This window comes from Anser cygnoides, chromosome 1 (assembly GCF_040182565.1).
Source record: "Anser cygnoides isolate HZ-2024a breed goose chromosome 1, Taihu_goose_T2T_genome, whole genome shotgun sequence".
Taxonomy (NCBI): Eukaryota; Metazoa; Chordata; class Aves; order Anseriformes; family Anatidae; genus Anser; species Anser cygnoides.
In genome coordinates, this window is record NC_089873.1 from 95,858,993 (window position 1) to 95,886,264 (window position 27,272).

At 41.2% G+C, this 27,272-nt stretch overlaps 1 long non-coding RNA gene across 1 annotated transcript in view; it reads left to right on the top strand.

The window, feature by feature from the left end:
- LOC136789688 (uncharacterized) overlaps window positions 1–27,272 on the top strand; it is a 291,948-nt gene that overhangs the window by 104,801 nt on the left and 159,875 nt on the right. Inside the window, exon 11 of the long non-coding RNA XR_010828602.1 lies at window positions 15,722–15,960. This is a non-coding gene — a long non-coding RNA (uncharacterized lncRNA). The remainder of the gene's footprint in view (window positions 1–15,721; window positions 15,961–27,272) is intronic.

A 27,272-nucleotide genomic window follows, 5' to 3' on the forward strand; every position in this document is an offset into this window, starting at 1 on the left:
GCTTTTTTTTTTTTTTTTTTTAGTTTTAGTATTTGCATTCTAATAGACAGGGAAAGGTGAATGATATGTTTCATATTTATGCCATAATTAACTTCCTACCTACTCTTTCTATCAAGTTAATTTTGGAAGGAGACTGGAATTCAGATTCATCCACTGAAAACTAACATTTTAAATTCTCTAATACAGCTTAATAGATTTTCCACACTGAACACTTTTTTGAAATCTTCAGTGAAAGTTGCACTCTACAGAATTCTGGATAACAGCAGTGAATGTGCCAATATAGAAACTCTGTAGGTGCTGACATTTGAATGAATAGAAACTTTCTTAATTCAGGAAATAGTTTATTGTACTTTAATTAGGAAGTGTGATATGGTAATTTAGTTAAAGATATTTCACCTCGTTCTTTCTATAAAAACTTTTACTTAACTACTTCAAAAGCTCGCTGATTCAATAAATGGCAGTTTTCAATGTCTTAATTTACTGTAATATGCTTAATTACTAGCATTTATTTTATGTTCATTTGGGATATAAAAAGGTTCATTTTTTAAAGTAACGATAGTAAAGTAATAATATAATCAGAGAAAGATTTAACTAAAATGAAAACCTCTACTTCTACAATTTTGAATAATTGATTTTCCTCTGCCTTGTTTACTTACAATAAATTGAAGTTTCGAAAAAGGTAAGGCTTCCTCATTAAATATAAATATATCTGAAATCAAAGAAAATAAGTCAGTAGTGATTACAGTAAATTGTCATGGGTGGTTTGGAGTAAGAGCTCAGGTTTCTAATAACAATACAAATCTAGTTTTCCTTCATGTTGAAACTAATTTAAGAGGTCTGTTTATTGTGGGCCTGTATTTTAAATTACCAGAATCTATCTGAGCTCTGTGCAGGAGGTGTATGCTTAACTGGTGTTGGATGTATGCCTCTTCAGGATGGGGCATTCAAGTGGCAGGAGGTTCTGTCCTTCCTCGGATGGCTTAGTGTGTTTGTGATGTGGAGCTGTACCAGTGGGATCCTCCTTGCTGGTGGCAAATCTACCTTTCCTGCCGGTTCAGAGGGGGTGCTTTGTAGATGCAGATTTGAGTAGATATGGAAACGTCTGAAAAAGTGGAGAGATAACTCAGATCTTAATTGTATCTTTTATTTAATAAATTGGTCTATATTTTGCTCCACTTTTGGCACTGGAGGTTGAACTAGTACACAGAAGTCTTGGAATATTGCTTTGATTGCTTCATTATTTTATTTTCTCTGTTGTTTCTAATGCTGTCAATCTGCAGCTTTGATCACAAAAACTTTCTTCTTCAGTTGCTCTTAAGAAACTGTAACTGTAGATCAATTGACTTCATAAGCATTAGAGCCCAGCTACCTCCTATTTAAAGAAAGTCAGCACTTCTCAGTATGGAAATGTGCACCTCTTGAATGAGGAATCCACACCAGAGGATTAGGAGGTTTGATTCATCTGAAAGGATTCTGCTAAGTAATTTTGTAAAATGTTGGAAATAAAACTGGGTTTAAAAAAAAACAACAAACAACCTCCTCCCCCCAAAACAAACAAACAAACAATTCAACATACGTTTAACGGAAATGAAAAGAGACTTTTTGCTTTCTCTTTATAATGTAGACATAGTGAAAACGTGAAGTTGCGTTGTGAAAAGATTCCACAATGAGCCCTTCTCAAGTTCAGTGAAATGCAGAAAGTGAGCAAACAGATTTGCCAATGGTTCCATTTTACTGCCTTAGTTATAGTAATTTATCCTGAATCAGGTTCTGCTATTTTACCAGTTGCCTTAGTTTTGTCCCTTGCAAGAAAAATAATGTTGCGTCTAACATCTACGACACTGATAGGATCCATGGTATATTACAAGATGGTAGTGTTTGTACTTTCTTTGCCTTCTTCTGTCCTTCTCCAAGATCAATTGGCCTCAGCCTCTCCAATTTTCTTCAGGTTATCTGCTGTCGATGCTTAAGGTTGGAGTGATATTACAAGCAGGGCAAAAACGCACAAAGTTTCCATAAGATAAAAAGAAAACTTGAGTGTATATACAGAGTATTTAGTTTTATGTGATATGCCAATAATTGTCCTAATCATGAACTCCTGTTAAAATAGAATTATCACTGCATATCATTCTCATCTTTGGCATGCTATATGAATTCATGATGTTTTATCTTAATCCTGGGTGCAGCAAGATAAGTGGGCTCAGGATGCTATCAGATTAAGTAAATTATCTTCGCAGTAAAAGACTGAATAGTGACAGAAATATTCAATCTAGTTTGTGTGTTGTTAACTTCATTTCAATGTTCTTCCTAATGTGAGGAATTTGTAGTTGAAGATAGCTTACACTTTTTTGTCTAGCAATTTATTACCTCATGGACAAGGAGTTATAAGGCATTTTTGTAAGTCCTTCTCAATGTTTGATTTGTTGATTTCTTGCCAAGGGAGAATCAACGAATCACTTCTGATTCCAAAGGAGATGGCATTGGCTGCATGAACTCGGAGATGGGCATTGACTATCTGATTACGTCTTTTCTTATACACAACTTAGACCAATGTAGGTGATCCTTTCATTGCACTGTGCATCTTATATTTTCTGTGCCTGTGATTTCTTCAATTATTCAGAGATAACTGCTTCATAAAAATGTAAGGGTCGCTTATTGAAAGCTTTAGGAAAGCTATTTTTTTTTGGCCTTGGGAAAAATGTTCTTTGTCATCACAGTAAGATCCAGGAACCTCAGTCTTGCACAAAGAACCATTTTGGCAGATAATAAATATATGTGAGAAGAATATTCTGTGAAGGGCAAGACTACAAACTAAGTAAATAAGCTGAAAGACCCATGTCAAACAGGCACCCAAAAACATTTTAAAAAGAAGAGCCCTCAACAGAACATTGAAGTTGTCACTATGTCAAGTGATTTAGGTCTACTGCATCACATAAATATTTATTTATATATATTATAGACATATATGTTTCATATGAGATTTATAGAAATATCTTTACATAAGGATAAGAAGTCCTCTGTGTGTTTTTTTGAGTATACAATATTAATAGCTCTTTGTAATAGCATCAGCTAGATTATTTACAGGATGGAAGGAAGACCTCTTAGCCCTTTTCTCCTTCACTCGCCTGTCAGGAGGTAGTGCAGTGCTTTCTTTTCAGGGGATTTCTGTTACAGAACTTTGTGGTCAATGCTGGCCTGAGACAGAGTTCATTGGATTTCCCCTGTGTTTCCTTCTGTGTGCTTTTACTGCTCACATACACAGAGAAGGGAATAGCAAAGTAGATAAACTAATTCTGAATCTAGTAACAGAATAAAAAATAAGAAGTCAAAATTGCTCTTCTTGGAGGAGGCAAAGCTAGATAAACAGTCTGTTTAGCACAACAAAACAACTTGGGGTTCTCAGTTACATTCATGAAAGTTCTCTCCCAACTGACACCTGATTTAAAGATGAAATATGAAAACTAAAAGGTAGTACATACTAATGTTTGTAAGGATGGGGAGTATCCATTCAAAAGGGGGGAAATGGTATTATTAAGAATTAAATTCAGCAAGATGAAAATTTAGAATGAATACCAAGAGTGTGAGTAATAAATGTAGAAAGATGCAGACTAGGATACAGGGCAAGGGAAATGTTATCCTTGTTTTATAGCTGAAGTACCAACAGGTAAAACCCACTGCAAGGCTACCTATTGAGTATCTTGAAGGGCCAGGGATGAAATATCCTTTGCCTTTTAAGAGTATGGAGGACTGAGAATTATTGCCTGTAGGGGAGTGTATGGGGAGTGGCTGGAATTGCTGACATTTAAAAAAATAAAAAATTGTCATAGTTTATGAACAAGAAACTCTGTGAGACCTGGCTCCACACATTTAATTTCAGCCTTTTTTTCATTCTCTACATAATTGTGTGCTGTGTTGGTTTTGTTTGTTTGTTTGTTTCATTAATGTTGGTCTGTGGTATAATGAGTGTCTTTTGCTGTTGTGGTTTAACCTGACAGGCAGCTAAATATCACGCAGCCATTTGCTTACAGCCCCCCCCAGGATGGGGGAGAGAACTGGGGGGAGTAAAAGCTTGTGGGTTGAGATAAAGACAGTTTAATAAGGTAGGAAAGGAAGAGAAATAATAATAATGATGGTGATAATAGAATGTACAAAGCAAGTGATGCACAATGCAATTGCTCACCACCTGCTGACTGATGCCCAGCCCATCCCCAAGCAGCAGTCCCCCTCACCCCAGCCAGGCACGCCATATTAACTGTTCAGCATAGCATGATATGGTATGGGACATCGCTTTGGCCAGTTTGGGTCAGCTGTCCTGGTTCTGTCCCCTCCCAGCTCCTTGTGCAACCCCAGCCTGCTATCAAGCACTGCTTGGCAACAGCTAAAACATCGGTGTGTTATCAGCGTTATTCTCATCCTAAATCCAAAACACAGCACTGTACCAGCTAATAGGAGGAAAATTAACACTATCCCAGCTGAAAGCAAGACATTTGCATATTTCATTAGGCTCATTTCTGTGCTTTCCTTGGCCATGTTGTGTAGCTGTGAACAATTAGTGTCTGAAGTCACCACTGGCATGTGTGAGAAGCACAAGTAAAGGATCTCAAAAAGCAAGTTTTCTTGTTCTTGTTTACAAATGGGTTCTCACTTCTACTGTCTTACTCCTTGGATTTGTGCTCATAAGCCCCTTGGTATGAGAGAGGGCAGAAATTTTGAAGGAAACAGTAACATCTTTTATTATACCAATTTAAATATTCAGAATATAGAAAGAATATCAGGGTCTTGAGAAGTTTAACTGGAGGATGAAGAAAGTAAACCTACCTTCAGCCTCTCAGGGACCAAAATGAAAACAAAGGGCAAAGATGGACAATTCTAATATCCTTAAACTCAGTGACTTCCTGTATACTAATAAACTGAACAGTGCCAGAGGTTCCCAGATGCCGAGTATCATTTTGTTTATACTGCTCTAGTGGTTGTCAATGGCATGTTTTGGCCCCAGCCAACTAACACTCTACCAGACAATTCCCATGCTCAACTTGAAAGTTAACAAGGATCAAAATGCTTTGGTCTGTAAGAGAGGATAGCAGCTAAAGAGGGAGCCAGTCTGTGCTAGAGAACAAGTGTTGGGTGCATTTACCTTCCTGGTATAGACATGGCATGTGGGTTGGAATTAGATGATCTTTAAGGTCCTTTCCATCCCAAACTGTTCCACGTTTCTGTGACAGGCATTAGGTATCTGGTGTGTTAATATATTTTTGTCAGCAGTCCAAGGTGGACGGTTGTGAAGCTGTTGCATGTTATGAATTAACCAGGGCTGAGTCTAATATGGACTTGGAGAAGACAGGTTTTGGTCATCTTATTTGCTTCTGACCAGAAAGTTTAGCGTTACTTTCTTTTCAGAACAGGTCATCTTCTCCATGGTGTAGAGTGTGCGTCGTCATCTGTATAAGAAGAAACAATTAATGTTAGGTGGTGTTTTCATTTGTTTTCTATTGCATAATAATTCTACACCTGGAAACTGTTCCTCGTCATGATCTCATTTCATATTTGAAAAGACTGCAAATAAATGAGAGTGGTAGTGGATAAATGTGACTCCTTTGAAACTGTGAAACAAACAAAAACAAAAAAAAAAAAACCAAACAAGCCCCTAACCATTATGCTTCTGAAATTTCATCGTAATTCCTGAAAAGAGTTTTGTATCAGCTGCTTCCAGTCCTCTGGTTGCCTGCTTAGTTTGGGTCCACATCCTTGAACTACATCTCCCATGGTGCTCCTGCAGGTTCTGCGCATCCTCTCCCTTCAGGCAAGGGGGGTCTGATGCCTAAAGGCAGTCGCCTGCCTTTGCTGAATCGTGTGTGATGGTTTCCCCTAGGAGAGCTGTTTATAAGCAGACATTTTTACGCCCAGTGTTTTGATCAAAACCCTGTATTTGCAATCTTCCCAGTCCTTTGTGGCTTTCCAAAAGAGCCAGGCAGCTCAAGTTAATGGCTTTAACTCTTCGCTCAGCACTGAATATGCTCTGCAGTGGGGGGAAATACCGCTAGCCCCAGCTGATAGGTAGGGAAACCGAGGCATGTTGTCTAATCCCTGGTGAATAGCACAGCTTGGGAACAGAGTCCGGATCGTGTGCCCCCTGCCAAGTACGCTAGAATAGGTGACTTAGAGGTGAAAGGCTGCAGCTGTGAGGCCGCCTTGTTTAGCAGCGATTAACATTCCTGAAAAGCCTGCCCAGGCTTATGTCAGGTAGTCGTGATTTACTGCATGTGAAAGTCTTTATGCAAGGCTTTACATGCCAGCTTTAGCCAGCTCAGGTGCCTCCAACTCTGAATTTTAATTTGTATTATTCCTCTTCTAATTTAAATGAGCAAAATTCCTAAATGTTTTACAGGAATAACAGAGGGATATGTCATTTCTTGTGGAAGAGGTGAACAGCCTGGTGCTGTAAAACCTCACTATAGCACCGAACAGAACTTTTTAAGAAGAAAAAAACAGAGCTGAACTTTCTAATTCAATTCCTTCTTGCACTGGCACAATAGAGCAGCAGCTGCTACTGCATCACCCAAGCTTCCTTGCCTGCAGTGGTTTTGCATTCCTGTCTCCAGTCAGGAGGTACCTCCCCTTCTAACGCAGCAAAGCTAAATTTAGCCCCTGCAGAGTGCACGTTTCCTATATTTAGTGTTCTGAAAGTCAGACTTCAGCAAGTAACTGGCTAACTATGAGGTGCTCTGCAGTCCAGGAGACAGAAATAGAAACACAGCTAAGTGCCTCCTTGGGTTTTCCCCCCCCAGCCAGGCAGGAGTAACAATGGAGGGGCCTGTGCAGGGCTGGTTTTTTTTTAAAATATATTATCAGGGTAGTTATCTTGGGATTCCTGAACGTGAGCAGACAGAGCTGCAGAGCCGAGTGGCGCTGGGAGGAGGGGCTGAGCTTTGTGATGGAGGCAGGCTGCTCACGCTCTTGCAGCCCTGGCAGCCTGGTGGGCGCACAGAGGCAGTGGCTTTGGGTGCTTGGGGCAGCATCCTCAGGTGCCCAGCCCTCTGTAGGGGTCATTTAGGCTGCTTTTTACTCCTCTGCTGTGCAGTTTTCTATATCTGTATATCATATTTGCAAATGTGTGTGTGTGTATAAAGAAAGGGCCTGATTCTCATTTACCCAAAGCTTGGCTAGTATCAACTTGGCAAGATTTGTAAGGCCGTGTAACATCATTTGCTAAGCCAAATGATGTATTTGGGGATGCTCTCCTTTGGGTCCTGCATCAGTGCAGGTGATGCAGGCTGCAGGTTTCCAGGGGTGGAAATATGTCGTGTCTCTCACTCACTTAGCCCCCAACCACATGAATAAGCAGGGTGCGCATGGTGGCACCCCGACTGCAGCCATGCTCCCTCTGTGCGGCTCCGCACCGGTCCCCGAGCACAGTGTGCACCGCTAGAGGGCTCACAGACTGCCTCACTGCGTCTAAAAGCAAATCTGAATTCAAATGGTAAGGGGTGCTGGCACTGAACACCTTTTGTGCTACCAGGGAGGTTAACAGAGTTAGTATAAGCAGGTATTCAGTGATCACTTCAGACTGCCTCTTGTGTACTGCAAGCCATATGATTTAATTCATTTGTGAATCTGAAAGCATCTTTTGGACAAACATCAGATCAATTTGGTCAAACAAATCACTGTTGTCCTTTTCTCATTCAAGTCTGCAGAGTCTGCACCTTGAACATGATTGGATTAAAGTTTGATCAAAAAGCCTGCTGCATTACGGAGACAAGTCCCCATCAGGGTATTTGAAGAGCCCTGTGGGAACTTGTTTTCAAAAGAAATGTAACTGCTGTAGAAAGAGAAGTATAGAGGGCTAGAAAATTCCTGAAGTGATCTCTTGCTGTTATAGCCATCAGGTCATGCAGTGGTAAAACTTTCCTAAATTGATCCTATTCTTTCCTGAAAGTAGCCACAGTTTTTTGCCCCCCTGTACTTCTCCTGGAAGACTCTCCCAGAACAACACAGGAAGAATCATTTTCTAATCTCTAGCCTAATGTTACTGTGGCTCATTTATTCCCATTTGTTCCTGTACCATTTGTTCTTCATTAGCTCTTCTTCCTCCCTGATATATCGCGTCTATAAATATACCTGGAATAATCATGGTTTGTGCCAGCCTTCACTTGGCTGGGCTAAACAAGCAAAGCTATTCAAATTGCAGATTCTAAAATAGGCCATCAAGCTTCAGGATGTCAGCCATGAGGCACAAGTACTTCCTTTTTCACCTTCTTTTACCCCTTTGTCCATTAGAGAGCATTGTACAGTGGGGTTACTACAGCACGTGGAAAACTGGCCATTAGGTCTTATTTTGAAGTGTGGCATTAGAGCAGTTTTCTGAGAGAGCATTGCACTGAGAGAACCATTGTTATGATGCAGATTGCTGGGTGCTGGTCTAGATGGGCCATTTGTCTCTTCCAACACCTTGATCTCTAATTTTTTTAATGAAGAATTAGGTTAGTTGCTATAGAGGAAATCATAGTGTTATAAACCAAGGAGCACAACCTCAGCCAAAGGTTGAGAACAAAGCAGCAAGAGCAGAGAAAAAAAGAGCAGAGCTTGCAGAACACCTCAGATTTTCCCAGATTTTCTGTGAGATGCCAGAAGCATGTTAAAAGCATTCAGGACTGCATTCAGATGTTAGTTGTTTCTTGCATATGGGCTGGTCCTTGGAAAGGGGAAAATGTTTCTAGCCTGGTAGCAATATCCCAGACTGGAATGAGCACTGCATTCCTTTTGCCTCTGTCTCCTGGCTTAGTTTCTGTGCATGTAATGAGTTGCTGTTGATGGCTTTTGACCACTTCTTTGAGCTGGACGCAAGGAGCTGGCAGGGTCTGAAAACTGAATCTGTGCAGCAGTGGAGAAGAGGGAAGCATCTCTGAAGAGCAAGGCTGGGTCCAGGCAGCAACGCAAAGCTTGTGGCTGAGAACAAACTGATAAGCAATCAGTAACTGCTGCTGTCTGTGGAGTCATGAAACCTGAACCATCCTGGGGCAGAACTGGTTTGCCACACACTGCTCCCATGAATGGCAGGCAGAAAGATTATCCTATGCTGCTCCAGTTCCGATTTCCCTCGTCTGTCACCCATAAAGTGCACTCTGACTTGGGTGTTCATTCGTATACACAATTATTAAATGTATCTGCAAAAGTATATCTATCTTAACATCCTCTGGCCCCATGTTCAGGGCAATGTTTTGATCTAAAAACAGGGGGAGGGGGTGTGGGAGAAGAGAGGGCATTATTCTAGGTGGAGGCCCAAAGCTGCTAGAAAGGAATGGAAATGGAAGGGGTTTCCATGCTGAAGGTAATTAGGGAAGATGAAGTACTTAAATGAAGTGAAAGCTTCACTGCGCTTAGAGTTAATGCTGAATTTCACTGGTCTGGGAAAAATGCTGAAATATCGGTGCTCAGATTTGTGTTAATAATTCTTCATGTGCTACTAAATGACCCAACTCACTTTGTCATGCGAAAAGGATAGTAATGATCCAGCCGCTGTCCTGAGGACTCCGGGAAAAGACTCAGTACAAAATAAGCCAGCTCTGATGTGTGATCAGACAGCATGTGAACGATCTAATGTTATCTCCCTGGTAGACCCAAGACCCAAAGGAAAAGGAGGCCTTGTTTGCTAAATGGTGCTCTTCCCAATAAAGCCATACTTAAAGAAAGGCGATGTCAGGAAGGTGCAGCATAACTGCATAAATGCCAAGTATAATATAACTTGCATAAATGCCAAGTAGCTTCCTATGTCCTGGCTGTGTGGCAGTCACCGAGGTGATGCCCTAAAGCTCAGGTCCCAGGGCCTGTATCACCCTTGTATCACCTCAGCCGTGGGGCGCAGGCAGAGCTGGGCCACCAGTGCAGGGCCAGCGGGGGGGTCCTGGGAGGTATGGTGGGGTGGGCCCCTCTGGGCAGTAACGTGGCTTGGCCTTTGCCTGGACTTCCAACCTGTGATGTTCCTCTGTATCGTGTGGTACCAAAGCTGTGGTGAAAACCAGCTCTGCCCAGGTCAGTAGACAAATTCCCAGTGACTCTAAGGCCAGGATTTCCTCTTGGCATGCTGTTTGGTAGTGCCATTCTCCTCACAGCCGTAGCCAAGAGATACAGAACGGTGATTTTTCCCTTCATGTTCCTAGTTCACCTGCTAACTAGCTGCTGAGTACCAGTTTCCCATTTTCTGTCTCTCAGGTACTTATTTCTGTTGCCAAAATGTCTCCCTCCCTGGCAGGCAGCATGAGAGAGGATGGCACCCCTCTCTCCTTCCCCAGATGGTCACTGCTGTCTCATCCTCAACCACCAACTGCTGAATGTGAAAAGATTCATGACATGAGTGTTGACATAGTGAGAGGCTGAGAAATTCCCTGGCTTATAGTGCTGTCCTCAGCCCGACCTTCCTCTTCATCTACATTTTCGTTTGCCGCTCGGGGTGGAGGGGGGAGGCCGTGAGTCACCCCGGGGGCCGATGACTCATATTTTCAGTCAGGGCCTGAGGTGTGCTGAGGGTGTCTTGAGACTATGCCCAAGCTCTATGCCCGGAAGCTCAGCAGAGGGGAGGACTCTCTCTGTCAGGGGTACGTGCATGGGTTTTCCTCACAGTGATTTCTAGCCCCCAGTTGTCTTCTCTCGATTTCACTGTTTCCTCCCTTGCCAGTAGCTTTTCTCTCCCCCACAACCCACTTCTGCTTTGCAGTTCCAGAGTGAATCTGCCTGTTTTCCATACATGCTGACATTTTCTTTTAACATCCCATATTATTTTGCTGTTCAGAGAGAACACACTAGTATTTACTGTTTGTATGCAATACAGCTCTGACATGGCTTGGTGAGCCTGTGTCAGTGTGCTTTGGGTTGTGCTAAGAAATACTGCATTCTTTTGAGCAAGCAGTTGTTAAAGCATACATGCTGCTGTGTGTCATCCCTCACAGCTGGCATCACCATGGGTTAAACGGGCTGGTTTCCAACCGTGTATCTGAGGTTCTTAAAACACCCATCCAGTCCCCATTTGAAGTTTGCCTGTCATGCATAGTGACTGGCTGAAGCTGCTGCTACGCCCAAGAACTACTCATCTCCTTCTGTTTGAGACTCACCTTCACATCGGAGTACAGTGTCAAGAAGCAGCATGTATGGGATCTTGGGGAGGAATGGCAGCTAAGATGCTGTCCACAGCTGAGGGAAGTCTGCTCTGAAAGGAGGTGGAGACAGTCTTGAGACGGTTGGTGAGAAGTTGCGGGAAGAGTTCTGATTTATGTTTAAGTCATTGGTGATATTGGAAGTGTATTTTAATGAGATGGGCATATAAGAGGTGCAGTGTGATGGGGAAACTGGAAAAGAGGACAGTATTGGAAGGTAACAAGTAATTGAAGTAACCCTTCTTACCTCCTTTGAACTGAGGAATATCATAACATTCAAAGGCACCTAAGAAAAACGAACTGTTTGTATCATGTACTGCATGGCTGAGGTGTTGACAATGCTTCATTGTCACTCTGTGGCTTTTAGTTGAGGTTACCCAGAAACAATAGGGGGTAAAAAGTGTTTCACCATGACTGAGTTCACCATGGAAGAGTTTGTAAAAAAAAAAAAAAAAAAAAAAAAAGTGTCATGGAGAAAAACAGAAAAACAAATTACGTTTTCCCCAGTCTTTTCAGTTTCTCCTTTACTTGTAGACCGTTTAACTAAAGCACACAAAGGGAAATGATGCAAACAGATTACAGTCTAATTCCATCATGTTCTTTCTCTGATTTCTTTCCTTTTCCCCAAATTGAAATAAAAAGAGAGAGGAAAGGGAAAAATAATTCAGTTTGGGGCTCTTCACCCAAAAAAAAAAAATGTTAAATTTTAAATATTATTACAAATATTATTATTTTTTTTAAGATAGCCAGAGGTTGTTTGTTGGAGAAGCAAACAAGAACAATGTGAATTGAAGCTTTCAGCCAGTCTGTTCTTGACAGAATGAAACAATGGCTCCTCATCTCTGCATACATCTTTGCTACAATAGATTTAAGGTTGCATTATACATAAGAAGGACATAACTACTACACCATTTACCAAAATGCAGCACATCTCGCATTTTGTGTGATAGGTTAAAAAACTTGTATGTCATCTGAGCCAGCTCACAATGGATAATAATTAAGGAGTTGTTAACAGATTACCAAGGAACTGAAGTTGTTCTGCACCCTTTTCTAATCTTGAGGTCTAAAAATGTATATCAGATCAGGAAGCATGCATATATATATATAAATATACACATACATACAGATATAAAGTTCTCAGATCAAAGTGTCCCTACTAGAAAAAAAGATTTGCTCCAATAAAGTAGCTTCTAAAGAAGTCTGGATAGTGGCAGTGTTACTGGAGCCAAGACCCCTGGAAGCTGCCAGCTGTGTTGTGTGTCTTTTGGCACCTCTGTAACATACGTAAATAGCTGGAGACCTTTCTGCAGCCAGGAACAAGTGAGATGAGAAAAGGCTCTGTTTCTAAATTTGAAAAGAAAGCTGTAAACAACAGGCATGCTGATTTTAAGTGTGCTAGGGGACTTCGGGAGTCTGCCCTTTGATCTTTTCTGCAGACAAGGTCAGCCTCCTCTCTGTTTTTTTGTAAACACAGACAGTGCATGGTCTGGGATGGCTCTTTCATGAAGACATAATCCCAAACTGGGAGGAGAAAGCTTATCCCAGAGTGATCGGAAGCCCCAGACTCATACCTAAGCTTTGTTAAGGCATTGCTTACAAATCGTTCAAAGTGGCTGTTTTAAAAATACATGCTCCTGCTATGCAATTCCTCTGCTTAATTGTGCCTCTGTAAAGGTCAGGCAAGATTGTTTTTAGGACAAATCAGAGCAATAAATAAAGACCTCAGGCTATGCGTCTCCCTGCTGGGCTATTTTAATGGAAGTTCACTACACTAGAAGTGATAAAGAGTCCTTATGCTACCACTGTCCAGGACCACCATGGTTTTGGTATCTGTCTAGGTGGGTTTGTAACAGATATTAGAAGTCTTTGCTGTTCCCTAATCCTATTTAAATGCCAGCCATATTTCCACCCTCCATGAACTCTGCACAGTCCCCACAGTGGGACACAGATTCTGTTGATGATAGTTTTAACCACCACTGATCCAGTCAAGGGAGAGCATCATAGTTTACTGAGATACGCAAAGCCATATGTTGAGGAATCTTACCTCAGATTTCTGTTATTTAGAGTCTGTGTCTCATTTTAAAATGATAAGGTTTATTCCTAACTTAAAATTCTTCTACATTATTTTACAGAGGTGTTTATAGAGTTTCACGTATCTGCAGAGAAACATAATCCAGCAAGATAAGTGTGAATTCTTCTGGCCACAGCATTGTGTCAACAGCATTTTAGTTCCTTTAGAAAAAAAAAAAAAAAGGTTATGTAGTACACTAAGAGCACAACTGAAGGCAATGGCTACCTGGGTGGTATTGTGTGTCAGTGAAAACTATAGCTGAGTAGGCAGCTGCACATGGTACATTTCACACCTCATCTGCTCATAGCCACTAGAATAACTTCAGTTATTCCTTCCTGCAGGCAAGGTTGTGAACTCTAGAGAAAACATGAACTAATTCCTAATCCTCCAAATTGCTCAAGGTGCTTCAGGTTATTGAGTCTTTCTGGCTGCTTTTTGCATGCTTTGCTAGTACACTGAGGTGACCCTTAAAGTTTTCGGCAGTTTAGAGGAACTCTGGCTGCAGGCGCTTCTTGTTATCTTTGCTTTGCTAATATATTTCACATGCTATTCTTTTGAGAATTCTTTAGAGAACTATTCTTCATTATTTCATCAATTTTCTACTTCTACTTCTATCTTTGCCAAGATGCTTTTGCAGATGATCAATGTTTATGTCTTTTTTTTTTTCATTTTGGGTATAGACTTGATGTAGCAGAGAATGAGTTAGTTCTGTGGGCCACAAAAATGTTCTTGGTGGCGCTTTCTGTTCTGTGGTTTGAGACAATGCTTCTTCCTCCATCTGCCCAGTTACGTTTACCCAACTGCTTTGGCTTCATTACAGATTTTTCCAGAATCCATGGCCCATTTATCAAAAATGGTCCATGGGTATTCAACCACATGTACAAAGCTTGTTTTTCCCAAGTTACCTCTAGCCTGTATAGATTTTGTTTTTTTTCATCTTTTCTGTGGCATTCTTGGAAATGTCATGAAACTGTTCATCGATTGCATCTGTCACCACAAGAAACTCAACTTTATTAATTGTATGTAATAATGTTTAATAACATCTACAGCATCCTCTGGACACCACAAATGAGATCAGCTTCTTTGTTTCACAAGGGAGCACTGTTCTTTCTGTTTTATAGACAAAGAATAGGGCCTTGAGGAGACTATGAGGGAAACCATGGCAAAACGAGGTTTGTTTTCTGAAGTCTTTTCTATTACCCTAGTCAGAGGGCAATCCTTCCTAGTTGGCATTTCTCTGGTGCCGTGCATAACAACTTGCTTAATTACCAAGTAGTGTTGTTCTTCATGCGAGAATATTTTGTTCCCAGATCTTCATAACTTCAGGACACAAGAAATAACTGTACGGATGAAAGAGCTGTTACTTGAGAACAGCCATTGAAATGCACATAAACACGCTGCTGAAATTGCTCTGGCTATTTGCATAGCATTTACATTACTAAGAGGCCTTGGTAAAAGTTTTTAGTATGAAATCTCAGCTCGTGCTTGTAGTGAATGCTGATACAAGTTGGAATAGGTGAGAGTATTGCCAGAATTCTGTTCAGCTGAGTTACACATTGGTAGTGGAAGTGACTGGGGGGAAAATTGCCCTAGGAACAGGTAATGGAAGACACTTCTTTTCACCTGTTGCATAATGTATCCATTCTATCCCACAAAATTCCTGCTTCTAATGGCTTCCTAAGGTACTCTGTGCTAGGCATTTGGATGGCTTCAATTACATTCCTGGTGAAGAGTTTCAGTAGTAGCATAGCTGCTGCCCTGTTTGTTTTTTCATTATCAGAATGGGGAAACTGTTAGGATGGTGGGGAGGCAAAGCTGTTCTCCGAGTGCAGGGCTAGACTAAAATCTCATTGTGGTGTGAAGGAAACATATCTGAAGTGCGGAAAAAGAGACTGCTGCCATCTCTATGACACTGTTCTTTAAGGTGGATGCTTTCTTTCTGCTCTAACATAATGAGTTGCTAAGTGACTGACGTAAAAATACAGAGACATATCAAAATGATATATACAGCTGTGTTTCAGACATTTAGTGCAACTGCAGAGAAAACTGTATGCAATGATGCTTTACCAGCAGAAGTGGATGTATACATATACAGATTGATCAGATCTTGAGTGGGTAAACATCTGCTCAGTGTGTTGACCTGCATGGAAGTATACCAGTTGACTATAGCTGATGATTTGGCCAGAGGTTCTTTAATTTTTAACATAAAATGCTCAGTTAAGTATAGATTTGGTATCTGATGTTTATTCCATGTTATTATGTATTTCTAAAGCAATTTAATTTCTGTGGTCTAGTAGTATAACAGAGCATTTAACTATCAGAAGAAATCTAAAAATCACCTTACTAGTGTTACTGTAGCAGCACAGCTCTACAGCTTTAAATTCATATCATAGATACAGGGTGGAAATTTAAAAATGTCACATTTACTAATAGTATGTGTTTGTTTGTTGTTTTTTTACAAACTTTCAGACCTTTTTCCAACTTTTCCAACTTTTTTTTCAAACAGGTGATGATTTGCTGAATACTGCAAACTGAAGATAGACCTCAGCTCCCAAGGAGTATAGTGGCAACCAAAAGCATTGTTATTTTGCCATGAACTTCATGTAAGACCAGGAACAAACTCTCTCTCACTTTGCTTTGGCTTTCCACTTACGAAATGGAGGATAATTGCACTGTCTTGTCACCGAGAGGCTTGAGCAAATATACCTGGTTGGTGATGATGAAGGACAACAAAAATGCAGCCATGTAAGTAAATAGTGAACGTTGTCAACATAGGTTATTTATATGTTTTCTTTTTTTTTAGTGTGTACATGCCTCCTGCTGTGTCTGTTGTAACAATTTATTGTGGGAGCTGGTCCTTTACTTTCCAATATACCAACTTATGCTTTTAAGCTCTCAAAGTCATGGTCTAGTTCCCAGTGAAAAAAATATTGCCGTCTGTCTCTAGATTTATGTGGCAAGATTTTGTCAGCTGGGGACTGTAGTAGTGACCTCTGTGAAAGGAGGCCAGGGGTGCCTCATGCTGGACACGGTTGGAGTCAGCTGACCCCAAAACAACTCATGTAGGATGCAGCTGGGCCCATCAGCAAAGACGGTGGCACCTCTTTGAAAACATTTTTAAGAAAGGGCAAAATGTTTCACAACAGTGAGGAACAAGGGAAGAAAGTGTGAGAAACAGCCCTGCAAGCACAAAGGTCAGAGCAGAAGGGAGAAGTGTTCCAGGCACCAGAGCAGAGATTCCCTTGCAGCCTGTGGAAGAAACCATGGTGGAGCAGGTAGATATTTTCTGAAGGAACTGTGTTCATGGGGGACTGATTCTGGAGCAGTTCATGAACAACGGTGGCCTGTGGGATGCACCCGCATGGCATCAGGGGCAAGGTGTGAGGAAGGATCTTTTCTCCCCCTGTACTGTTGAGGATGGGGAGTGAGAGAGCAGCCGGGTGGTGGATGTCTGGCAGCCAGCCCAAGTCAACCCATCACACCATCAGATTTCAGAGTTTCCCAGCACATCACTGTGGCTTTTCTCTAGTCGCTTGTCCTCTACCTGTCAGGCAAGGCAGACTGACTCACTGAACAGCTGTGGCTTTAGAGCTCTTCTCTTCATTGTGTCTCTGTTCCTCTCAGCTGACAGTGTGGAAGGGGCAACTGTATCAGGTTATGTGGCCATGGCCATGCAGCTGTGCAGCACCCACATTCTTGCCATCATTGTGTCCACTCCTGGCAATAACATACACCCCTCTGAGGCCCGTTGGGCCAGGCAGTTTGTAGACCTCAGCACTGCACTGAAGGGCAAGAGATTTCCATTTGGAAGCTTTTCTTCGTGACCCTACGAGATCACATTTTGAGACAAGATGTTGCAATCTAAAACTGTAGTCTGCAGTGAGGCCATGTTCTAGAGCTCATTCTTCCACTCCAAAACTGCTATTAGCATCTCGAATTGAAGATAAACCCAGTTCAGAAACTGGGAGTCATCAAGGTTTGTGGGGTTAAAGAGGGATATAAATTTAGGAGCTAACGAGTGAGAAAGGGAGTTGATTCTTATGTGTTTGTCGGGTAGTTACATGGCCATATAAGTGAATACTCTTTTCTGATTGACCAAAAGTAATGAAATAATGGTCTTCACTCATCTTTGTGGTTATACTGCTTTATTCTTCTTGCAGACTGATAGATTGTCTGTTACACAGAACGAAAAGGACATAATTTCAGTTTATTTTCTGAACACATAAGTTGGCTTGGCAACCAGGGCGCCCTGAGGAAGGACAATGTAATGGCTTTCTTGCATAAGGACAGTACACCAATGTAAACACATCTTTTTCTGTGTTCTCAAATTTGCAGCTGTTTTTATACTGCTAGTGCCAAAGTTTTTTTCAGTGGTTTGGATGTTACTGTGTTTTTACTGGGCTCCTGGCTTTCTGGAGAGATGCAAGCTTCTGAGCAATCTAGATGGCTTCCTTTGAAAGTTAGGAGAGTTTGGAGAGTTAGTCACTCAAAAGACTGCTCTTCTCAGATCTCTGTGTTTCTCAAAGTGGTGACAAGGTTTGTGATAGAGAAGTGCAGGGAAATGGAGTGTGAGGGGAAGTAGACTATCATCCTACAGAGTCAGGCTCTCTGCACGATACAATCTCCGATACAACAAAGGGCTAGCAGGATCCTGCTGCAGACCTCTTCCCGATTGCAGTCTGAGCATTTTATTACATGTAAAATCTTTGCTTTTTCAGTGGAGTGGTTGCTGATGCTGAGGTCGCATCTAAGATCAGGTAAAGCCCATGGAGCAATTCTGTGGAGTCCCAAAGCTTTGGAATGGGCACCCTACATTTTAGTAAGTCAAAAAAAGAAAACCAGAGTCACACCCGCAGAGTCTCTCCGGGTAGGTTGAACCTGATAAATGACAATATGGCAGAATTGTCAAAAACATTTGACAAGCATTTTGAGAAGAGAGGAGAGGGGATACCAACTATCTCAGAGGAGAAGGTCATGGGAGGATATATTTGAAGGATGGAGGGCAAAGCTTTACCTGGCAAAGAACACTGAAGAAGAATATTCTTGTGCAATTTTGTTTTGATGAGCTCCTACAGATTGGTATGAAGGTATTGAGACAAGCTCAACAGTTAATCTTCACCTACCAATCAGCAGCCACTGACGCTGTGTTGCATTACAGAGGCAGTCTTTGGTTTAGAAAAAAAAAATAAAAAGTGATTTATTGAGAGCAAAACATCACAGACCTGTGCAAAGATAGAAGGGGAACAAAGAGACTGATGCATTTGCAACTTCACATTCCCAGCAGCCTTATTACAGAACCTGCCTCATTTAAGTGAAGGGTATCACATTTTTACACACAATTAGATCCCTAAGGATGCACAGAGGGTGTCTACGCATTCTACTTAAGGGCAATAAGTAAAGTAACTTTCGTTTCCCTACTTGCATTTTAGATGCTTAATTTTTTTAAAAAGTTAATGCTAGGAGGTCACATATGTTACAGCTAATGTTTATTTCATGATTAATGTGCACCTGTGGCCATGAATATTGTTAAATATTTTCACCATATTATTCATAGCCTTCAGACAGCAGGATTATTTTAAAATTGGCTGTATGTTTTCAAGGAATTTGTAAAGATTTTCTCCTCCTTACTTCCCAATTCTCATATAAAATGAATAAACAATGAAGGGCATTCTGATGGTGATATGTAAGTTGTTAGTTGGTCTGAATCCAGAATTTTTCCTCTCATGGCACCTACTGTGATTTCCTATCTAAAGAATTCTTGTTCTCTTCCAGAGAGATTTGATCTCCTAGTGATTGATTGCTTAACCATGCTTCGTATTGTAAATATTGTGTTGGACTAGGCATGGAAATGAAACCTCACAGCTAACAGAGTTGAGCAATCAACAAACCGACTATGTATGTTGCAGAATGCTCAGGTTGAGATACACAGCAAATACAACAAACTGTTAACCAAACAGTCGTTTTTCTTCTCTCATTGCTACTTCCTTTGCTTTTCCCATCTTCCTCCTTTTTCTCCTTTTATATTTTCTCTTCTTTCTCTTTACCTTCTTCCTCCCTACTGTCTTATACTTTGTTTATCATATACAGGCCCTCTTGACCCCAGGTAGGCAGCTACATTTTTAGAACTTGATTCAACACAGGACTTAAACACAAAACTAGGCTAGCTAGGTCAAGGTGGTAGGTCTTAACCTCCCATTAGACATATCCTTTAGGGAAAGGAAATGTAAGGAATACTGGTTACATTGACACTAGAGGAAGAATCATCCCTTTTTGTAGGCAACCGTCAGAAGTGCAGGGGGTTTTCTGTGTATAAGCACAGAATCAAATGCATGTTGTTACCATAGGCAATGAAGAAATCTTGCAAAAATCTCTGCTGAAAATGGGGGATCAAAGAGTTAAGGACTATTGCTGTAGCAATTGCAGATATTAGTGTGAGTTTAATGAAGAGAAAAATATCTGCCTTAGGGTGCTGGAAAACTACTCTTTAATTATTCATCTATAGGCTAGTTTGCTTGTTGGACAAGAAAATCCGTATGTCTGAGTTTTCAAGCCATGGTCCAATTTTTTTTTCAGCAAATTTAAGGCAAAATGCGGTATCACCATGCTTGTTTAAAGGCTGTTCTTGCATTCCATGTGTTTTGTTCTGAGATGATGATTTGAGAGGTTTCTCATTCTCCTGCCTCGAGCCAAGGTTTCTCATATTGCCAGTTTGGATCATACTTAGATATGTGTGTATTTAAGTTCTAGTTTTGCTGTGAGGTAAGTTGAAATGCTTATTGCTGTCACTCTGGCAGTAGTGAGGTGCAATTAGTCTTATTAATGCAAGACTATGAATCCTATTGGCCAGAAGAAAAATAACTGTGATGATGTCCCTTAAGTTTGCTGGTTGGTTTTGGGTGTTTTCCTGTGATTTATATGATCCCCCAGTGCAAAACCATCTCAAATCAAGCCATGCAACCTCCGCAAAGTCTCCGGAGTGGATTACTCATATCACAGTAATAGCTAAGGTCGTTAGAGCCTAACAGGGAACAAAATAAATGAAAAAGACAGAATAGGTTTATGAAGAGTTGTGGTGGCAGGTAAGTGGTCTGCAGCACTTGATCGCTAATAGCTGTGTACAGCTGTATCTCAGAAAGCAGCAAAGAAACTGCTGCTGCAAGAAGATGCCAGGCTCACAAGTGGGATTTTGTTTTCCCTGTTGGATGCATTTGGTTGTTATTTTGAACTGCATACTACCCTGTGGAATTAGCTCTCTCATCTGATCTTAAAAAGAGTATTTAGACTTCAGAATTGCAAAGAGAAACAAAGGAAAATTTCCAGGAAACCAAGCAGGCCACTTTCCTTAGGGAACATAGGCCAGTAGGGTCTGCAGGTAACTCTGGTTCATCAGCCTTCCTGCAGAGGGGAGACGAACCTCTGCAGCGCTTTCTTGTACTGGAGCTGTGCCTGGTAGCATTTCATTGTCCTCCATCCACAGAGTTGGCTCCCAGAGAATTGGCTTGAAAAACTGCTGCATGAGGTATCCTTAATGTCCACCAAATTGCTATCTGGCCCTCAGTGGTGAAGAAGAGTGGGAATTTGTGGTTGAATTGTGAGTCAGGCTCCAGTACAAGCTTGGGAGGAGGCAAAAGAGCCTGAGAACAGGATTTGTATTATAATTAATGCTTTTGAATAGCGCTGGGTAATACTTGCTTTTTTTTTCTGTGAAATCACTGTGGGTGATGGCTTGAAAATGCAAATGTTCTCCTGCTAGCTGGAAAAAGATGCAAGTAAGGCCAGCTGCTTTCCAGACAGGGCACAGCAGTACCTGCCTGTGTTACTGCCGCTTCAGCTCTTGGAGGAGAAACATGGGGAAAGCGGGGGAAGACAGAAATCTGAGTGAAGGCAAAGAATGGGAGGCACATGGTCCTTCCTGTACAGAGGCTGTGGGCTTCCCCTTCCTGCCGCAGTGATGGAGCTCTGACCAGCTTCCTCTCTAGTGGAGCACAGAACTGGCACAGTCCCTTCTGCTCGAGGTGGAGGTACACACAAATATATGAGGGGCAAGAAAAGAGCAACAACCTAAGAACATGAGTTTGCTGAGAGACTGGGAAACTTATGGTATGAAAACAACACTCCTGTGCTTATTCCATAAAAATTCTTGAAGTTATCTTTTGATCAAATCGTATGAAGTAGGTCATAAGCAGAGAGATGAAAGATCCGAGAAGCAAAAAGGTTACTGGATGACATGGGATGGATTTACATGTCATTAAGAATTAGCAGACTTCAGTTTTTTTGTTCCAAATTTCTGATGCAAAGCAGTTAGAGCAACAAAGTTGGAGAGTAGTCTTTCAGTTGAAGATCGGTCTGAATGGGAGATGCTGGTGGTAAGGCACAGGCTGTGGGAATATTTAGAGCTTGCTTCTGCCCTTGCTGCAAATTTATACTTGGAAAGGTCTTTACTTTTGCTCTTTAATTTTGTGCTGTGGTACACTTTTCCTGACTGCTCTTTATGTAGCCTCAGAGTACTATAAAAGTAATATCCTAGAAGCAACAATTCACAGCAGTGTTTGTGGTTGACCTGCATCGTGCAACACATTGTCAGTGCCCTGTTATCAGCTGCTCGTGTGCATTTCCCACTAAAATTCCCATATGTGATTCTCCCAAATTCATACTTAGAAAAGATGTGTTTTGCCATGCTTCTAGCTTTCCATGGACTGAGGTTTTCATAGCTGATTGAGAGTCTTACATAAAGTATATATTTCTTTTTTTTTTTTTTTTTTGGCACTCATGTATTTGAGGTAAGATGGGTATTAAAGCATCAAGTAAATGACACAGTAGCTTTTCATTTCAATTTCATTATACAGGGAAATACAATCATGAAACTGAACTGGCTGCCTACACCTTGTATATTGGCCAAGATAGGAAAAATCAGGAGATTATCAAGAGGTCCTTGATATGATTGAGGGGACAGGTAATCTTCAGGTGAAAATACTCACCTTCCCCTGGGCCTGACTCAACTGGGCTTTTCTGGTGACATTTGTTAGGTAGTAAAGCTAGGATTTGACTGGCTTCTTCAGCAGGTTTTGGCTGAGTGGAGGTGGTGTGTGAAGGAGCCGTTCTTCTAAGACAAGGGAACCTAGTGCTATTTTATTTAGCCGACTTGTGGGATGCATTCTGAGTCCTGTGTGCATTATAATTTTAACAAATAATATAAATATTTACAGATTCTGCTTCCTTGTAACTCTCCAAATGGACTTTGTTGTAAGACAGAGAGACAAATATTGTGTGCTTCCCATGCAATCAGCAGGGTTTGAACTGTTTTTTGACCTTGTGGTGATTGGGCCTGTCAGAATCAGAGGTTTATGGACAGCAGTGACATGACCTTCATCTAAACAGAGAGCTGCAGAACGATGACTGTGTCACAAAATGCCGGACTAAACTTTGCACTGACCAGTGTTGGTTTAATTTGCTGGCAAATGTGTGCTTGAGTTTGCAAAGCCAGCATTTGGGGAATGAAAGGAATATTATCTTTGCTTTTAGAGGCCTCGGTTCCACCTGCAGTTAATGAAGGCAATAAATGTTGAATGAAAAAGTACCATACTTAGTGAGTCTCTTCTCAGGACAGAAATAATGGCTTCTGAATTGATTAGACATGTTATGTGTGTATTCTCAGTGGCTTTATTCTAATTGCCTCTCAGTGAGATTTACTACAGTTTCAGTATGTAAATAAATAGCCAGGTGTGGCTGTGCTGCGTTCAACAGGTTGGTCAGACTTCCCCTTAAGCTAGATGAGAAGCACAAATGAGCAGGAAAGGTTTTGCTTGGGCCAATAAACACTAGTCTTAACTTTCTGGATGGCATCCTTACAATACTGACTCCTGCCCTCTGAGAGGAACTGGATTTAAATCATCAGCTGATTTCTGTAGCCAGAGAACATCGCATCAGATTATACTACTTTGGACCACTGTGAATGAAGCTGGACCTGATTTAGACTGGACATGTGGACACGAAATGTTATCAGTCATATCGTAACCACAATGAATCACTCATTGCCCCAGACAGATTTATCCAGTTCTCTCCTCATCATTACAAGTGTTTTCCTTAGTTAATTTTACTTTGTGTGCTAACAATAGCTTTTACTAATTTCTGTGAAATTATTTTTTCATGTAATCTTTGGTTTTTTTTTTTCTTAATTTCTACTATAACTGCATTTTTGTCATTATAAAATGATCAAGCAGGCTGACTCTTTTACTGTAAACTAGAAGATATAAGTAGAAGATTTTGCTCAGTCAGATAATGACAGGACAAGGAGGAATGGTTTTATACTAAAATAGGGGAGATTTAGATTAGAGGTTAGGAGGAAATTCTTTGCTCAGAGGGTGGTGAGGCTCTGGCACAGGCTGCCCAGAGAAGCTGTGGATGCCCCATCCCTGGAGGTGCTCAAGGCCAGGCTGGATGGGGCTTTGGGCAGCCTGTGCTGGTGGGAGGTGTCCCTGCCCATGGCAGGGGGGTGGAACTGGGTGGACTTTGAGGTCCCTTCCAACCCAAACCATTCTGTGATAAGGTATATTATATGAAATACAAGGGAAAAAATGAGTGTATGGGTGCCACGAACATTTTGACCCAAGGGTAATTTTGCTAACAGCAGTTTCCAGCTCAGTTCTTAACCTGAAAATCATTCACAGATTTGTTATGCGTAGGGGACAAACTGGGTGACTATTCCCTTGTGTGTACACACACACCTACACACTTTTATAATTTATTTCTTCTTCCTTTTTTTAACCTATAATAATGAGAGAAAAGCCCAAATGAGAGTTACGGCTTGGCAGAAATTTAGTTTGTTGAAAGGATTCTATGTTGTTACAGTGTAAAAATGGTTATTTGCTCCTAGGTCAGAAATGGATGTATAAACCATCATCTTGTACCCAATTACTTCCCTAATTATCTTGCTTGGTGAAATGATGTCCCTGATTGTCATAGACTAGTTAGATTTATTTCCAGTGTGCTGAAATAATGTAATGGGATGCATGGGCAAGTGACAGGGTTTAATGTCTGACTAAGCCATTAGCTATTTTTAATGACTGCCTTGGCCTGTAATGGTACCTGAGGCAAGATTAATGGCTTTTCTCCAAGCTTCCCCTGGGAGAGACCCTGTTGGTCAGGGTATTTTGAAAGTCTGTATGATTTTGAGAGGCTGTGTGGCTATAACACAACTTCTCTGTCAGTGGTTTTCCTAGTATGATTAGGCTGAAGCCCCCCCTCTTCAGCAAGCCTTACATGAAGGTGTTTTCACAAACTAGATTGCAGGTTTGGTTCCCAAAATGTGGGAGTGTCAAAATATGGAATGTGGGAGTTAAATGTGTAAAAAGAAGACATAAGAAACTACCAGACAGCTCCGTGTTCTCTGTCTTCATTATCAACATCTAATGAAGCTAGATAGCTTTCTTGGCCACTCAAGAAGGGAAGAGGAGAGGCTCTCAGTGCCAGGTTACTACTAACCTACTGCTATCTGGGAGATACCTGCTGATGAGAAGTCTGTACAAGTATCTGCTTTGTTGACTAGTTCTTGAGCTGAAGTCAAAGTCTTCCAAGGTTCAGAAAATACAGTAACAGGGCAAAAGTAGCTCATCATTTCTGTATTCTAAGGATATTTTTTTTCTTGTCTTTTCTTTTTTTTCCATTCTGTTTTCTTTTTATTCTGCAGAAGAATGTTTCTGATAGCAGTGTGTGGAGTGTGTGCACCTGCATGCCAACACATGTTGTTGGAAAGGCTGCCTTGACATTGGCACTGGTAAAGCTCCCCTATCTTTAAAACCTAAACCTGCAGTTCAACTCTTCCATATATTGCTTCATTTAAGAAAGTTATCTGAAACTGCTACCTTGTAAGGTGTCAGCTTTGTTTACTAAAGTTACTTTGATTTGAAATAAGTAGGTAAACTGCTCTGTGGGTGATTAGGTTAAGAAGAGGATACATGATAAGAAGAAAAATATCCTTTCTGTTGTTAGCTGCATGATCTGCTCTGGCTGTCTGATAACTGAATCAAATAGCAGTAATGTCATTGTTGACCAGTCTGCTGGTCTGTGAGGTCAGGTTCAGCTGTGAGCAAGATTTTTCCATGCAATACTGATGAAACCAGGGAAATGTTAACAGTTTTCATCTGTATGGTAGGTTTCTCTTAAATTAATATAACCTTGCTTATTTGTTTTGTTAAGGCCTGTGGATATTACAGAGAAGGGATTTATTCTTTCTCAAAGCATCATGGGCTGAAAATATGTAATGAGATAAGGCAGTTGAGCTTATATGAGTTTACACTGAGTTTATGTATTATGTTCTATGCACTTTGAAGTGTTATTCTTGCAATCTTTTGAGAAACAAATATCATCGATGTTATATGTTACATTTTGGAAATAAATCATACTTGCAAGTGAGTACAATGCCACCAAGTGTGGTACGTGAACCTATATGCTAGGTGTTCCTAAACGGACTGTGATCTCCCCTTGCAGACCCATGAGGAATTAGTCATAGATTACTCTAGGTATCACTAAATAAATGAAAGGTGAGTATTAAAAGGTAAGTTTCTGTGATGGAGAGCTTGTAGTGCTAGCATGTGAACAAATGCAAAAAGGTAGCATCTCTGGTATAGTTTAAACCCGTGAGTCTCGTAGGTTCTGAAGAATGAAAGCTCTTCCTTTCCAGAGCTTTGCCACCGGGTGCCACGTGGGCTTGTAATATAAATTTAAATTCAGGAGTTGTAGCCAACCTTCAGATCACCCATGCACTGCCTTCTCCAAAATCCCAGTTTTTCTGTAAACTAGAATAGAGTTAGCAGCAGTTAGACTGCTTTGTGTATCATTTGTCTTTGGAAGTGCTGGAGAGACCATCTATCGAAACAGCTGCAAGATACCATGTCACAGCTCCTCTAAGAGACCCCTTAAATCCAAAACCTGCCCTTCCCTTTTTGCTACTCCCTTCTGGGATATAATATACTAGGTCAATCAGATCGGATATCTCAAGGGAAACTGTAGCACATAGCAAATTGATGCATAGTAACATTTCTTTTAGAGTAGGTTCACCTGCAGTAGACATGGGGAAAAACTGTGATTGCAGGCCCAGAGCTTTAAAATTAATCGGGAGATACCAAACATTTTTTTGAAAGATTTCTTTATCCCAAACAAAGATTTGGGATATATAATGTAAGAGGTTACATTAGCTTTCATTTTGATTTATGTTTGTAATAATTTCTTAATGTTTGTCCAATAAAAAAGGAAGAAAAAATTATTCTTTGGTGGCCAAAAGGTTGTTATCTTTCATGAAATATTGGATAATCTTTTAACGAGAACAAAGACACTGCTGTGTTTGAGGACGTGAAAAGACTTCTGTGCTGGTTGGCCACAGGGGCTGTCTGAATGCTGAAGAGGAAGGTGTAAGCCTCCCGTCGAGAGTGAACTTGTTCTGCATCAGAAGAAGAGGGAAGTTTTTGTGGGCCTCAGCCTGTGGCATGAAAGACCAGCAGCAGCCCTGCTGTCTGGCTGCGGTCCGTGCAGCTACCAGCAGGTGAGGTCTCACCTGGAAGAGCTGCCAGCCCCTGGTGCACAGGATAACAGGGCATCTGTCTGGGGAATATGTATCCAAACAAGCGCTGTTCCTGATGTTTGCGTGAATACAGCAGTAAGTGCAGCTCTACACTCTGTTCACGGCTCCTATACATCTCCTTTTTGTGTGTGAACCAATGCACCATTATGCTTAAAAGACTTAGATCTGAGGGGCGGGTGCTACTTGGGGGATCAGCTGTTTGCTTGCTGGTGTTACCGTCAGGCTTTCCCAGGTGCCTTGTTCTTTCTCAGAAGTGGACAACATGCTGTGATACCGAGTTAGAGGGCAACATGTGAGAAAAACCTTCAGGGCTGTGCTAGGAGAAACAGAGATGGTGTTCGCTGCATGTTGCCTTTGCAGCCTTTTAAAAATGAATCCATTATACAAGGAGGAAATGTGTCTTAGGAGGCTGTTTTGTAGGGCAGGGAGAGCAAGATTCCTGTCACAGTTGTGGCGCTAACTCAGTGTGAGACTGGATAAA